The sequence below is a fragment of the Calliopsis andreniformis genome, unplaced genomic scaffold, assembly GCF_051401765.1.
Source record: "Calliopsis andreniformis isolate RMS-2024a unplaced genomic scaffold, iyCalAndr_principal scaffold0017, whole genome shotgun sequence".
Taxonomy (NCBI): domain Eukaryota; kingdom Metazoa; phylum Arthropoda; class Insecta; order Hymenoptera; family Andrenidae; genus Calliopsis; species Calliopsis andreniformis.
In genome coordinates this window covers 4,966,862-4,977,662 of record NW_027480429.1, presented here as the reverse complement: position 1 = coordinate 4,977,662, position 10,801 = coordinate 4,966,862, and positions in this window count along the sequence as shown.

Genomic DNA, 10,801 nt, shown 5'->3' with positions numbered 1-10,801 from the left:
CTCCACCAGATCAAACAGTTAGGGCCTTAGAAGCCAACGCCCGAAGCATTAAATACAAAATAAATAGAACAGATTTTCCATTGTATAAAACGAATAATTGCTACCAGTGTAAAAGTTATGGCCATTTCTACGTTGCGGGCAACCTAGGCTTCACCTTAGGCCGTTGTTCCACCAGATCGAATAGTTAGGGCCTAAGAAGTGAACGCCAGAAGCATAAAATACAATATAAATACAACAGTTTTTCCATCATATAAAACGAATAATTGCAACCAGTATGAAAGTTATGGTCATTTCTACTTTCCGCGCAACCTAGGATACACCCTATGGCGTTGCTCCAACAGATTGAATAGTTAGCGCCTTAGAAGTCAACGCGCGAAGCATAAAATGCAAAATAAATAGAACAGTTTTTCCATCGTATAAAACGAATAACTGCAACCAGTGTGAAAGTACTGGTCATTTCTACGTTCCGGTCAACCTAGGCTTCACCCTAGGGCGTTGTTCCACCAGATGGAATAGTTAGAGCCTAAGAAGTCAACGCCAGAAGCATAAAATACGATATAAATTCAACAGCTTTTCCATCGTATAAAACGAATAATGGTAACCAGTGTGAAAGTTATGGTCATTTCTACGTTCCGGTCAACCTAGACTTCACTCTAGGACGTTGCTCCACCAGATCGAATAGTTAGGGCCTATGAAGTCAACGCCAGAAGCATAAAATACAATAAAGGTGCAACAGTTTTTCAATCGTATAACAGGAATAATTGCAACCAGTGTGAAGGTAATGGTATGTTCTACGTTCCGGTCAACCTAGGCTTCACTCTAGGGCGGAGCTCCACCAGATCAAATAGTTACGGCCTAAGAAGTCAACGCCAGAAGCATAACTTACAATATAAGTACAACAGCTTTTCCATCGTATATAATGTATATTTGCAAAAAGTGTGGAAGTAATTGTCATTTCTACGTTCCGGTTAACCTAGGCTTCACGCTAGAGTGTTGCTCCACCAGATGGAATAGCTAGGGCCTTGGAAGTCAACGCCCGAAGCATAAAATGCAAAATAAATAGAACAGTTTTTCCATCGTATAAAACGAATAACTGCAACCAGTGTGAAAGTACTGGTCATTTCTACGTTCCGGTCAACCTAGGCTTCACCCTAGGGCGTTGTTCCACCAGATGGAATAGTTAGGGCCTAAGAAGTCAACGCCAGAAGCATAAAATACGATATAAATTCAACAGCTTTTCCATCGTATAAAACGAATAATGGTAACCAGTGTGAAAGTTATGGTCATTTCTACGTTCCGGTCAACCTAGACTTCACTCTAGGACGTTGCTCCACCAGATCGAATAGTTAGGGCCTATGAAGTCAACGCCAGAAGCATAAAATACAATAAAGGTGCAACAATTTTTCCATCGTATAACAGGAATAATTGCAACCAGTGTGAAGGTAATCGTATGTTCTACGTTCCGGTCAACCTAGGCTTCACTCTAGGGCGGAGCTCCACCAGATCAAATAGTTACGGCCTAAGAAGTCAACGCCAGAAGCATAACTTACAATATAAGTACAACAGCTTTTCCATCGTATATAATGTATATTTGCAAAAAGTGTGGAAGTAATTGTCATTTCTACGTTCCGGTTAACCTAGGCTTCACGCTAGAGTGTTGCTCCACCAGATGGAATAGCTAGGGCCTTGGAAGTCAACGCCCGAAGCATAAAATGCAAAATAAATAGAACAGTTTTTCAATTGTATAAAACGAATAAATGCAACCAGTGTGAAAGTACTGGTCATTTCTACGTTCCGGGTAACCTATGTTTCATTCTAGGGCGTTGCTCCACCAGATCGAATAGCTAGGGACTTAGAATTTAACGCCAGAAGGATAAAATGCAATATAAGTACAACAGTTTTTTCATCGTATAAAATGAATAATTGCAGACATTGTGAAAGTAATGGTCATTTCTACGTTCCGGGTAACCTATGTTTCACTCTAGGGCGTTGCTCCACCAGATCGAATAGCTAGGGACTTAGAATTTAACGCCAGAAGGATAAAATACAATATAAGTACAACAGTTTTTTCATCGTATAAAATGAGTAATTGCAGACATTGTGAAAGTAATGGTCATTTCTACGTTCCGGTCAACCTAGGCGTCACTCTAGGGCGTTGCTCCACCACGTCTAATAGCTACGGCCTTAGAAGTCAACGCCAGGAGCATAAAATACATTATAAATACAATAGCTTTTCCATCGTAAAAAATGAATAACTGCAAACACTGTGCAAGTAATGGTCATTTCTACGTTCCGGGCAACCTAGGCTTCACTCTAGGGCGTTGCTCCACCAGACCGAATAGCTAGGGACTTAGAATTCAATGCCAGAAGCATCAAATGCAATATAAATAGAACAGCTTTTCCATCGTTTAAAAAGAATAATAGCAACCAGTGTGAAAGTTATGGTCATTTCTACGTTCCGAGAAACCTAGCCTTCACTCTAGGGCGTGCTCCACCAGATCGACTAGTTAGGGCTTTAGAAGTCAATGCCCGAAGCATAAAATACAATAAAGATGAAAGAGTTTTTCCATCGCATAACAGGAATAATTTCCACCAGTGTGAAGGTAATGGTATGGTCTACGTTCCGGGCAACCTAGGCTTCACTCTAGGGCGGTGCTCCACCAGGTCAAATAGTTAGGGCCTAAGAAGTCAACGCCAGAAGAATAAAATACGATATAAGTACAACAGTTTTTCCATCGTATAACCGGAATAATTGCAAACAGTGTGAAGGTAATGGTATGGTCTACGTTCCGGGCAACATAGGCTTCACTCTAGGGCGTTGCTCCACCAGGTCAAATAGTTAGGTCCTTAGAAGTCAATGCCACAAGCATAAAATGCAAAATAAATAGAACAGTTTTTCCATCGTATAAAACGAATAACTGCAACCAGTGTGAAAGTACTGATCATTTCTACGTTCCGGGCAACCTAGGCTTCACCCTAGGGCGTTGTTCCACCAGATGGAATAGTTAGGGCCTAAGAAGTCAACGCCAGAAGCATAAAATACAATAAAGGTGCAACAGTTTTTCCAACGTATAGAAGGAATAATTGCAACCAGTGTGAAGGTAATGGTATGTTCTACGTTCCGGGCAACCTAGACTTCACTCTAGGACGTTGCTCCACCAGATCGAATAGTTAGGGCCTGTGAAGTCAACGCCAGAAGCATAAAATACAATAAAGGTGCAACAGTTTTTCCATCGTATAACAGGAATAATTGCAACCAGTGTGAAGGTAATGGTATGTTCTACGTTCCGGTCAACCTAGGCTTCACTCTAGGGCGGTGCTCCACCAGATCAAATAGTTACGGCCTAAGAAGTCAACGCCAGAAGCATAACTTACAATATAAGTACAACAGCTTTTCCATCGTATATAATGTATATTTGCAAACAGTGTGGAAGTAATTGTCATTTCTACGTTCCGGGCAACCTTGGCGTCACTCTAGGGCGCTGCTCCACCACGTCTAATAGCTACGGCCTTAGAAGTCAACGCCAGGAGCATAAAATACAATATAAATACAACAGCTTTTCCATCGTATAAAATGAATAACTGCAAACACTGTGCAAGTAATGGTCATTTCTACGTTCCGGGCAACCTAGGCTTCACTCTAGGGCGTTGCTCCACCAGACCGAATAGCTAGGGACTTAGAATTCAATGCCAGAAGCATAAAATGCAATATAAATAGAACAGCTTTTCCATCGTTTAAAACGAATAATAGCAACCAGTGTGAAAGTTATGGTTATTTCTACGTTCCGGGCAACCTAGGCTTCACTCTAGGGCGTGCTCCACCAGATCGAATAGTTAGGGCTTTAGAAGTCAATGCCCGAAGCATAAAATACAATAAAGATGAAAGAGTTTTTCCATCGCATAACAGGAATAATTTCCACCAGTGTGAAGGTAATGGCATGGTCTACGTTCCGGGCAACCTAGGCTTCACTGCAGGGCGTTGCTCCACCAAATCGAATAGTTAGGGCCTTAGAAGTCAACGCCCGAAGCATAAAATACAATATAAGTACAACAGTTTTTCCATCGTATAAAATGAATGATTGCGAACATTGTGAAAGTAATGGTCATTTCTACGTGCCTGCAACCTACGCGTCTCTCTAGGGCGTTGCTGCTCCACATCTGATAGCTAGGGCCTTAGAAGTTAAAGCCGGAAGCATAAAATACAATATAAATACAACAGCTTTGCCATCGTATAAAATGAATAATTGCAAACAGTGTGAAGGTAATGGTCATTTCTACGTACCGAGCAACCTAGGCTTCACTCTAGGGCGTTGTTCCACCAGGTCGAGTAGCTAGGGACTTAGAATTCAATGCCAGAAGCATAATATGCAATATAAACATAACAGCTTTTCCATCGTATAAAACGAATAATAGCAACCAGTGTGAAAGTTATGGTCATTTCTACTTCCCGGGCAACCTAGGCTTCACTCTAGGGCGTTGCTCCACCAGATCGAATAGTTAGAGCCTTAGAAGTCAACGCCCGAAGCATAAAATGCAAAATACATAGAACAGTTTTTCCACTGTATAAAACGATTAACTGCAACCAGTGTGAAAGTACTGGTCATTTCTGCGATCCGGGCAACCTAGGCTTCACCATAGAGCGTTGTTCCACCAGATGGAATAGTTAGGGCCTAAGAAGTCAACGCCAGAATCATAAAATACGATATAAATACAACAGCTTTTCCATCGTATAAAACGAATAATGGTAACCAGTGTGAAAGTTATGGTCATTTCTACGTTCCGGTCAACCTAGGCTTCACTCTAGGACGTTGCTCCACCAGATCGAATAGTTAGGGCCTATGAAGTCAACGCCAGAAGCTAAAGTACAATAAAGGTGCAACAGTTTTTCCATCGTATAACAGGAATAATTGCAACCAGTGTGAAGGTAATGGTATGTTCTACGTTCCGGGCAACCTAGGCTTCACTCTAGGGCGGTGCTCCACCAGATCAAATAGTTAGGGCCTAAGAAGTCAACGCCAGAAGCATAAATTACAATATAAGTACAACAGCTTTTCCATCGTATAAAACGAATAATGGTGAACAGTGTGAAAGTTATGGTCATTTCTACGTTCCGGTCAACCTAGGCTTCACTCTAGGACGTTGCTCCACCAGATCGAATAGTTAGGGCCTATGAAGTCAACGCCAGAAGCTAAAATACAATAAAGGTGCAACAGTTTTTCCATCGTATAACAGAAATAATTGCAACCAGTGTGAAGGTAATGGTATGTTCTACGTTCCGGGCAACCTAGGCTTCACTCTAGGGCGGTGCTCCACCAGATCAAATAGTTAGGGCCTAAGAAGTCAACGCCAGAAGCATAAATTACAATATAAGTACAACAGCTTTTCCATCGTATATAATGTATATTTGCAAACAGTGTGGAAGTAATGGTCACTTCTACGTTCCGGGCAACCTAGGCTTCACTCTAGGGTGTTGCTCCACCAGATGGAATTGCTAGGGACTGAGAATTCAATGCGAGAAGCATAAAATGCAATATAAATTTAACAGCTTTTCCATCGCATAAAAGGAATAATAGCAACCAGTGTGAAAGTTATGGTCATTTCCACGTTCCGTGCAACCTAGGCTTCACTCTAGGGCGTTGCCCGACCAGATCGAATAGCTAGGGCCTTAGAAGCCAACGCCTGAAGTATAAAATACAATAAAAGTACAACAGTCTTTCCATCGTATAAAACGAATAATTGCAACCAGTATGAAAGTTAACATCATTTCTACTTTCCGGGCAACCTAGGCTTCACCCTAGGGCGTTGTTCCACCAGATGGAATAGTTAGGGCCTTAGAAGTCAACACCCGAAGCATAAAACACAAAGTAAATGGAACAGCTTTTCCATCGTATAAAACGGATAATTGCAACCAGTGTGAAAGTAATAGTCATTTCTACGTTCCGGGCAACGTAGGTTTCACTCTACGGCGTTGATCCGCCAGAGGGAATAGTTAGGGCATAAGAAGTCAACGCCAGAAGCATAAAATACAAAATAAATAAAACAGTTTTTCCATCGTATTAAACGAATAATTGCTACCAGTGTGACACTTATGGTCATTTCTACGTTCCGCACAACCTAGGCTTAACCCTAGGGCGTTGCTCGACCAGATCGAATAGCTAGGGCCTTAGAAGTCAACGCCTGAAGTATAAAATACAATAAAAATACAACAGTCTTTCCATCCTATAACCGGAATAATTGCAACCAGTGTGAAGGTAATGGTCTTTTCTACGTTCCGGGCAACCTAGGCTTCACCCTAGGACGTTGTTCCGCCAGATCGAACAGTTAGGGCCTAAGAAGTCAACGCCAGAAGCATAAAATACAATATAAATATAACAGTTTTTCCATCGTATAAAACGAATGATAGCAACCAGTGTGAAAGTTATGGTCATTTCTACGTTCCGGGCAACCTAGGCTTCACACTAGGGCGTTGCGCCACCAGATCGAATAGTTAGGGCCTTAGAAGTCAACGCCCGAAGCACAAAATAAAAAATAACTAAAACAGTTTTTCCATCGTATAAAACGAATAATTGCAACCAGTATGAAAGTTAACGTCATTTCTACTTTCCGGGCAACATAGGCTTCACCCTTGGGCGTTGCACCAACAGATTGAATAGTTAGGGCCTTAGAAGTCAACGCCCGAAGCATAAAATACAAAATAAATAAAACAGTTTTTCCAACGTATAAAACGAATAATTGCAACCAGTGTGAAGGTAATGGTCTTTTCTACGTTCCGGGCAACCTAGGCTTCACCCTAGGGCGGTGCTCCACCAGATCAAATAGTTAGGGCCTAAGAAGTCAACGCCAGAAGCATAAAATACAACATAAATACAACAGATTTTCCATCGTATATAATGTATATTTGCAAACAGTGTGAAAGTAATGGTCATTTCTATATACCGGGCAACCTAGGCCCCACTCTCGGGCGTTGTTCCACCACATCTAATAGCTACGGCCTTAGAAGTCAACCCCAGATGAATAAAATACAATAAAGATGCAACAGCTTTTCCATCGTATAAAACGAATAATTGCAACCAGTGCGAAAGTTATGGTCATTTCTACTTTCCGGGCATCCTAGGCTTCACCCTATGACGTTGTTCCACCAGATCGAACAGGTAGGGCCTAAGAAGTCAATGCCAGAAGCATAAAATACAATATAAATATAACAGCTTTTCCATCGTATAAAACGAATGATAGCAACCGGTGTGAAAGTTATGGTCATTTCTACGTTCCGGGCAACCTAGGCTTCACTCTAGGGCGTTGCGCCACCAGATCGAATAGTTAGGGCCTTAGAAGTCAACGCCCGAAGCACAAAATACAAAGCAACTAAAACAGTTTTTCCATCGTATAAAACGAATAATTGCAACCAGTATGAAAGTTAACGTCATTTCTACTTTCCGGGAAACATAGGCTTCACCCTTGGGCGTTGCACCAACAGATTGAATAGTTAGGGCCTTAGAAGTCAACGCCCGAAGCATAAAATACAAAATAAATAGAACAGTTTTTCCATCGTATAAAACGAATAATTGCAACCAGTGTGAAGGTAATGGTCTTTTCTACGTTCCGGGCAACCTAGGCTTCACTCTCGGGCGTTGCTCCACCAAATCGAATAGCTAGGGCCTTAGAAGTCAACGCCAGAAGCATAAAATACAATAAAGATGCAAAAGTTTTTCCATCGTATAACAGGAATAACTGCAAACAGTGTGAAAGTAATGGTCATTTCCTTGTTCCGGGCAACCTAGTCTTCACTCTAGGGCGTTGTTCCACCAGATCGAATAATTAGGGCCTAAGAAGTCAACGCCAGAAGAATAAAATACAATATAAGTACAAAAGCTTTTCCATCGTATAAAATGAATAATTGCAAACATTGTGAAAGTAATGGTCATTTCTACGTTCCGGGCAACCTAGGCTTCACGCTAGGGTGTTGCTCCACCAGATGGAATAGGTAGGGCCTTGGAAGTCAACGCCCGAAGCATAAAATACAATATAAGTACAACAGTTTTTCCATCGTATAAAATGAATGATTGCGAACATTGTGAAAGTAATGGTCATTTCTACGTGCCTGCAACCTACGCGTCTCTCTAGGGCGTTGTTCCACCAGGTCGAATAGCTAGGGACTTAGAATTCAATGCCAGAAGCATAATATGCAATATAAATATAACAGCTTTTCCATCGTATAAAACGAATAATAGCAACCAGTGTGAAAGTTATGGTCATTTCTGCTTCCCGGGCAACCTAGGCTTCACTCTAGGGCGTTGCTCCACCAGATCGAATAGTTAGAGCCTTAGAAGTCAACGCCCGAAGCATAAAATGCAAAATACATAGAACAGTTTTTCCATTGTATAAAACGATTAACTGCAACCAGTGTGAAAGTACTGGTCATTTCTGCGATCCGGGCAACCTAGGCTTCACCTTAGAGCGTTGTTCCACCAGATGGAATAGTGAGGGCCTAAGAAGTCAACGCCAGAAGAATAAAATACAATATAAGTACAAAAGCTTTTCCATCGTATAAAATGAATAATTGCAAACATTGTGAAAGTAATGGTCATTTCTACGTTCCGGTCAACCTAGGCTTCACTCTAGGACGTTGCTCCACCAGATCGAATAGTTAGGGCCTATGAAGTCAACGCCAGAAGCTAATGTACAATAAAGGTGCAACAGTTTTTCCATCGTATAACAGGAATAATTGCAACCAGTGTGAAGGTAATGGTATGTTCTACGTTCCGGGCAACCTAGGCTTCACTCTAGGGCGGTGCTCCACCAGATCAAATAGTTAGGGCCTAAGAAGTCAACGCCAGAAGCATAAATTACAATATAAGTACAACAGCTTTTCCATCGTATAAAACGAATAATGGTGAACAGTGTGAAAGTTATGGTCATTTCTACGTTCCGGTCAACCTAGGCTTCACTCTAGGACGTTGATCCACCAGATCGAATAGTCAGGGCCTATGAAGTCAACGCCAGAAGCTAAAATACAATAAAGGTGCAACAGTTTTTCCATCGTATAACAGAAATAATTGCAACCAGTGTGAAGGTAATGGTATGTTCTATGTTCCGGGCAACCTAGGCTTCACTCTAGGGCGGTGCTCCACCAGATCAAATAGTTAGGGCCTAAGAAGTCAACGCCAGAAGCATAAATTACAATATAAGTACAACAGCTTTTCCATCGTATATAATGTATATTTGCAAACAGTGTGGAAGTAATGGTCACTTCTACGTTCCGGGCAACCTAGGCTTCACTCTAGGGTGTTGCTCCACCAGATGGAATTGCTAGGGACTGAGAATTCAATACCAGAAGCATAAAATGCAATATAAATTTAACAGCTTTTCCATCGCATAAAAGGAATAATAGCAACCAGTGTGAAAGTTATGGTCATTTCCACGTTCCGGGCAACCTAGGCTTCACTCTAGGGCGTTGCCCGACCAGATCGAATAGCTAGGGCCTTAGAAGCCAACGCCTGAAGTATAAAATACAATAAAAGTACAACAGTCTTTCCATCGTATAAAACGAATAATTGCAACCAGTATGAAGGTTAACATCATTTCTACTTTCCGTCAACCTAGGCTTCACCCTAGGACGTTGTTCCACCAGATCGAACAGTTAGGTCCTAAGAAGTCAATGCCAGAAGCATAAAATACAATATAAATATAACAGTTTTTCCATCGTATAAAACGAATGATAGCAACCAGTGTGAAAGTTATGGTCATTTCTACGTTCCGGGCAACCTAGGCTTCACTCTAGGGCGTTGCGCCACCATATCGAATAGTTAGGGCCTTAGAAGTCAACGCCCGAAGCACAAAATACAAAACAACTAAAACAGTTTTTCCATCGTATAAAACGAATAATTGCAACCAGTGTGGAAGTTATGGTCATTGCTACGTTCCGGGCAACCTAGGCTTCACTCTAGGGCGTTGCTCGACCAGATCGAATAGCTAGGGCCTTAGAAGTCAACGCCTGAAGTATAAAATACAATAAAAATACAACAGTCTTTCCATCGTATAACAGGAATAACTGCAAACAGTGTGAAAGTAATGGCCATTTCCATGTTCCGGGAAACCAAGTCTTCACTCTAGGGCGTTGTTCCACTAGATCGAATAGTTAGGGCCTAAGAAGTCGACTCCAGAGTATAAAATGCAATATAAGTACAAAAGCTTTTCCATCGTATAAAATGAATAATTGCAAACATTGTGAATGTAATGGTCATTTCTACGTCCCGGGCAACCTAGGCGTCACTCTAGAGCGTTGCTCCACCACATCTAATAGCTACGGCCTTAGCAGTCAACCCCAGATGAATAAAATACAATAAAGGTGCAACAGTTTTTCCATCGTATAAAACGAATAATTGCTACCAGTGTGAAAGTTAAGGTCATTTCTACGTTCCGCGCAACCTAGGCTTCACCCGACGGCGTTGTTCCACCAGATGGAATAGTTAGGGCCTAAGAGGTCAACGCCAGAAGCATAAAATACGATATAAATACAACAGCTTTTCCATCGTATAAAACGAATAATTGCAACCAGTATGAAAGTTAACATCGTTTCTACTTTCCGGGCAACATAGGCTACACCCTTGGGCGTTGCACCAACAGATTGAATAGTTAGGGCCTTAGAAGTCAACGCCCGAAGCATAAAATACAAAATAAATAAAACAGTTTTTCCATCGTATAAAACGAATAATTGCAACCAGTGTGAAGGTAATGGTCTTTTCTACGTTCCGGGCAACCTACGCTTCACCCTAGGGCGGTGCTCCACCAGATCAAACAGTTA